This window comes from Chenopodium album, chromosome 17, assembly GCF_948465745.1.
Source record: "Chenopodium album chromosome 17, dcCheAlbu1.1, whole genome shotgun sequence".
NCBI lineage: Eukaryota > Viridiplantae > Streptophyta > Magnoliopsida > Caryophyllales > Amaranthaceae > Chenopodium > Chenopodium album.
Genome location: NC_137850.1, coordinates 20,844,108 through 20,850,107, shown reverse-complemented (window position 1 = coordinate 20,850,107; position 6,000 = coordinate 20,844,108).

The window sequence follows — 6,000 nt, the reverse complement described above, 5'->3', positions numbered from 1 at the left end:
AAGCACCGATCACTTTGTTCCTGAAACAAGAGCATAAAGTGAGTCAATTTTTCGGTATCTAATACCTTATAATTGCTTGTATTCAAGTGTTAAGATGATACCTGAGATTGAGGCTGCTTTTCCTCTTGCCTCATCTTCCAGATACTCGCTACATTCTCTTTTGTAGTGACCTTGCTTAATATAATAGAAGCAGCGCATCTTAGCCTTGTTCTTGAACTCCTTCTTCTTGGGCCTTGGAGCAACTTTAGCCGCCTTCCAAGAATAGGTTTTCTGGAGCTCTTGGACAACTTCCTTGTAGGATAGTTTATCCTGATTGTTGGTAAGTTGCATCTTAATTGTAATGTACCCTAACTGGAGTGAGCTTAAAAGCACATGAGCCACTTGCTCATCCTCCACCGGCCTACCAATCAGTTCCAAATGGTTAAATAACCTTGTCATCTTTTTCACATGGGCTTGAAGTGGCATCCCGGGTCTAAGTCTTGCACTATAGATCCTAGCCTATACTTCTTGCCTCACTTTGCTGAGACAACCATCTTGCAGTGGCTTGATCCTCATGTTAGACAGTGACCTAGTCACTTCCTCCACAAGTCCATCATAGTTGCCCCTGTCGCTCTTTGTGACCCTCAGATTGACCACATCTTCTAGAGCCTTGAGGAGTACATCCGGAAGGTAGTTGGAGAATTTCTTCTTCCACTGTTCCGGGATGGAATTTGCCATGAGTCGCGAGACTCTCTTGCAATCATAACTCCACTCCTCATGAGCTTCATCGCTCATAACCCCTTTTGAGTAGAAACTCGGGATGAGTGTATCCAAGATATGCTCTAGGTAGCAATTGCGGAGGGTCATACGGAGTTCTTCCTCCCATTCCTTGAAGTTCACCAAATTCAAGCTAAATGGTAACTTCTCGGGAAGATCTGGGATTATTAGATTGTTGTCGATAGTTGAAGTCATGATTCTACAATTTGAAAATTTTTTAATGAAAAATCATTCATGATGCTTAAATAAGATTGAATTTAATTCATGCATATTTTAAACTTATTTAAAGTCTTATTTACACGTAAAATTGTCCCTATTTTGTGAAAATAAGTCGATTCCAAGATCCAAGGAAACAAAGAGTGACTAAGCATGCTTTGGCTTGTCTTAGCATTCAATCTCCCAAGGTAAGAAACGCTTTGCTAATGGCTCCAAGCCACTCTTGGTTGAATAAATCTTCGCATCTAATGCTCTCTCAACAATTTACCCACTTTTCCACGACATGTTAGGACTTCATCACTCATATCGTTGAGTACAACGAAAACCAACTTGCATACCCGGTATGACTTATGAGTCTAGGGAGTAGTAGGGTTGACTCGCTTTGGCGTAGCCCATCACTACTCTCAATAGGTCGATAAGTGGTGTTTTGGAATGACAATTTTACTCAATATTTAGAGACGTAGGGTTTCTATGTTGGTTGATTTAAGTGAACTTAATTAATCATCGCAATATTTGAAATCCTAAACTTGCATCTAACATATAATTCATATATAAATGATCATAAATATGTAAAGCATAAGCATTTTGATGCATATTGGCAACTAGCATGACCCCTTGAATTCTTCAAGTCTTCAAAAGGTCTTCTTTTGCAACTTCATGGCTTTGTCTTCCAAGAACCTCCGTCTTCAAGACTTGACCAAAATTATGTAACTACTAGTATCTACGATTAGGACTAATCTAAATATTAAGGTACAAAAATACTCAACGTTACGCAGACCGTATTTAGATTTACAAAAATACATCACGGATCGCAGTCCGTATTTTCTATCCTAATCGGGCCCCACTAGTTGACATTTTATTAAACCTGTGAGAGAATATACATTCCATTCATCCATTCACTATTTGTGAATGGCCCATGCATTTTACAACGATAAAACAAGTAAGAATGCATAAACACGCGATAACTAGTAACTAATCTAGGTGGTTAATCCGATTGACATGCCTAATTAAAACTAGTCAAAGTTGTTTTAGCCGATTATGTAAATAAGCGCAATTAATATTTGAAGCTCCCACTAAATTCCGCATCCATCTTAATTAATCTAATTAATTAATCCGGTAAAACCCAATTATTGTCCAAAATAAAATTTTGCAAATGCCAATCATAAAAAAAAAAAACAAGGCCTAGCCTCCAAAATTTTAATTAAAATAAACAAGATTTAATTAAAATAAATAAAACGGCTAAAATACAAAGTAATAATATCGTCTCAAAACTGTGGTATATGTTCTAATTAACGGGAGGTGCGCATAGCCGTGACCCATGCTAAGCGTCACACCCATAGCTTAGAACACCGCATACGTGTCGACTCTTCTACGGGGCGTGCAAGAACACAAGCCACGAGGCCGCACAAGCCTACTAGCTATGCGCACCATGCCGCAAGCTCGCAGCACAGCCCACACGCACACCCCTGCCGCACCAAGCCACGTACTCAAAATGCTCGCACACCCTACCGCACCACAGCAGCCATGTGCTGCGCTGTGGCAGCAGCACGCACGCACGTAGCACAACCGCAGCATGCTTGGCTGGTGTTGCTGCGTTGCTACTGTGGCTGGGCGCGCATGCCACGCACAAGGCTGCACGCAACCATAGCCCCTTTGGCAGGCACATGCGGGCTGCTATGCAGCCCGGCTAGCCAAGGGAGGCTTTGCCTCGATTTGCGTGCCATAGCCTCGGGATTTCAATCCCAAATTTCGCGTGACAATTTATTAATTCTAAATTAATTTTAGAACTAATTTTAAAGAGCAAAAATTTTAAATTTAAACAAGTCTAAATTAAATAAAAGGGAATTTTGACTTTTACCACCTCCAAAATACGACATAATTGATTGCTTTATAAAAAAAAGAGTTACTTTACCACCACATAAAAAAATAAAAGTAGGCTTTTACCACCAATCACCTTCAACTAACGGATTCCATCCATAAATCCGTTAGTGGGGCCTACCTTGCACACCTGTCGCCATATTATTGGCCCACAGTAATATGTGTCAGCATTTTATTTGTTAAAAAAAAGAGAAATTAAAAAACAAAAAAAAAAACCTAAAACCACCCCAGCCACCATCACAGCGCCACCCCCGCGCCACCGCCGCCTTTCCCCCTACTCACCACAGCCCTCCCTGAAACCACCACCCGCGTCGCACCACCAGCCCCTCCCTTTCCCGCAACCATATCGCCCCCAAAAACCACTAAACCCAAAACCCTCGTCCCCCCTAAACGACCACGAATCCGGCCTTAAAAAAGCCGAAATCAGCCGGTTAAGGCAACTAAGCCCCAAAATCGGCCGATGTCGGCCATTTGTGGCCAGATTCGTGGCCGTTTTAGGGAACGAGGGTTTTGGATTTCGTTGTTTTCGGGGGCGACAGGGTTGCGCGAAAGGGAGGTGGTGGGTTCAGGTGGGTTGGGGCTGGTGGTGCGACGCCACTATGACCAGCCCCACCACTTAACCGTTACCAGCCCCCACCACCTATTCGCCACACAACGACCACCGTACAGCTACCGCACCGCACTGCACAACCACAGCCACCACACCGAATTTGGACCCCCTTTCCACCAATTTCAGACTCAAAACCCTAGTCACCAAATTCCGACCACCCATAAAGCCCCTCCTAATTCCGACCACTCTTAAACCCTAGCCACCACCAAATTCCGCACTCCTAAAACCCTAGCCACCACCTAATTCCGACCACCTCCCTAACCCACACACCAAATTTCGGCCCCTCCTTAGCCCCACACGAAATTTCGACAACCAAGGTAGTTGATTTCGTTGGTGGTTGGTTGACATGGAAGATCGAGGAAGATGAAGAAGAAACGTCAAAAAGGTGGGCCCTACTAACGGTTTCATGGACGGAATCCGTTATTTGGTGGTAAAATCGAATTTTCGGAAATTTTGTTGGTGGTAAAATAAATCTTTTTTTTTATGGAGGTGGTAAAATCAATTAAGTCGTTTTTTGGAGGTGGTAAAAGTCAAAATTTCCTAAATAAAAATCATCCAAGTGCATGTAACCAAAATTATTACCAAGAACCATTCTTTAATAAAATTGGTTTAAATTAATCTTGAGATTTTGACAAAGTAAAAGGGAGTTTGGGAAAAATGAACATAAGTTCAATAAAGATTCCAACTTTAATACTTGTGAATCCTTGAAAAATTATATCTTCCAATATGAAGATAAACAATTTTCTATCACAAGTTTCAAACTTTATGATTCCAATCAACATAGAAATGATTAAATCAACAAAGTTCAACAAAAATTCACGGAATTTAGTAATTTTAAAGTTTCAATCACTTAACATAATTAAAGATTGAATTTTTAGTACTTAGAAGCCTCAAAGAACAACAATTTCACACTTAATGCAATTAATTTGCAATTATGTGAAAAAATAAAACCAAGCTTTCAAACACAAATTACTACCATTTCCAAAACGCCTTTTCCACCCAAAATTCATTATTTTTGGGTCAAAATCTAGGTTCGGGAGCTGAAGTCAGCTCTAATACGAGGTTAAAATGGATAAAACGAGCTACTAATCTAATTAGCAACTTAAAACCAGAAAAATTAAGCCATAAAAACACCTTGAAAAATATTATGATTTTAAAAATAAACGAGTGAGGCTCCGATACTGCTGTTGAGGTTTGGTGAGTCCGACTCACCGCGGAAACAAACCCAAAAACAAAGCCGCACTCGCAATGCCCCTAGCACTCGCAAAACTAGGTGCGGGCTGCTAGCTTGGCATTGCCCCTAGCACTCGGGGTATTTTGGTCATTGTTGATTTATTATTGTTTTCACATCTCGTCTTTTTACCATTTTGGACTCCACTTCCAACGCTCAGTTTTGACGCTCCAAGCTTGAATTTCCGACGTCTAAGTATTAATTACTCGGTCGACTTATTAATTAATTCCTAATCAATTTGTCGATTCGGCTTGTTAGTTGCTTGGGTGTGACCCGAAGGGTTCAGTAAAGATTAAGTTGTAATATTAACTATGCATTAATAAACTGATCGGAAGCGGCATCCACCCAGGCATTCCGATCACTTGACCTCACTGAAAAATTAGCTTTCTAATAATTCCGAACCCCCTATCGGAATAATACACTTGTTCGAAGGACACTATTCCTTTCAGGCCAAAACTTAACAAGAGAAAGAAATTCAGCAATATGATCAAAATGTACTGATTGTGACATTTATGTTATTGAATATGGCCTAAGGTAAGTGGCACATAATGCAGCCTTAAACGGAAAGTGTTAGTTGAGATGAACACTACAAGAGGGGGGTGAATTGTATGTGAGTTTTATTGACTACTTTTGCGGAATTTAAAACAAAATGCAAAGGAACTTGTAATGCACACAATATTTTACAAGGAAACCTTCCAGGTCCCAACTGGAAGTAAAATTTCGACCCTCTAAGGGATTTCCAAAACCAAACCAATCCACTATAATAGGGCAAGAACACAAGTTACAACCTATTATACTCAGACCTTTACTCACAAGTTCCAGACTGAACTTGCTACACAGTAGGACCCTATCCTACCCAACCTAAGTCCTTGATTTAGATTCACTCCTACACCTGACGTAGGGAAAATGTTGGTCGTTGACTAATCCTCCCTAGTGTCAAACAAATTTATAATCACTTAACAAACCTAAATACAAGTAAAGAGGTAAGTCAAGGGTCGAACCACTAGGAACAGTAATGTTCAAATGCTTTCAATCAATGCCTAAGCTAGGTCAAAGTGTAAGGATAAAAGGTAAACACTAACCAACTAACAAAACAAACAACCAAGGAAATAAAACACTAGGAACGAGGATCAACAAGTAATCATGACAATTGTAGCAACTCGGGAACAACATGCAAATCAAAGGTTGCGAAGACTAATGGTATGAGCAATCAAAAGAGCTCAACAAGCTATCTCCTAGAGGTCTAACTAGCGCCAACTACGATAGACTCTTACTAGGAACGTCACTAACCGAACTCAATCGACAATTA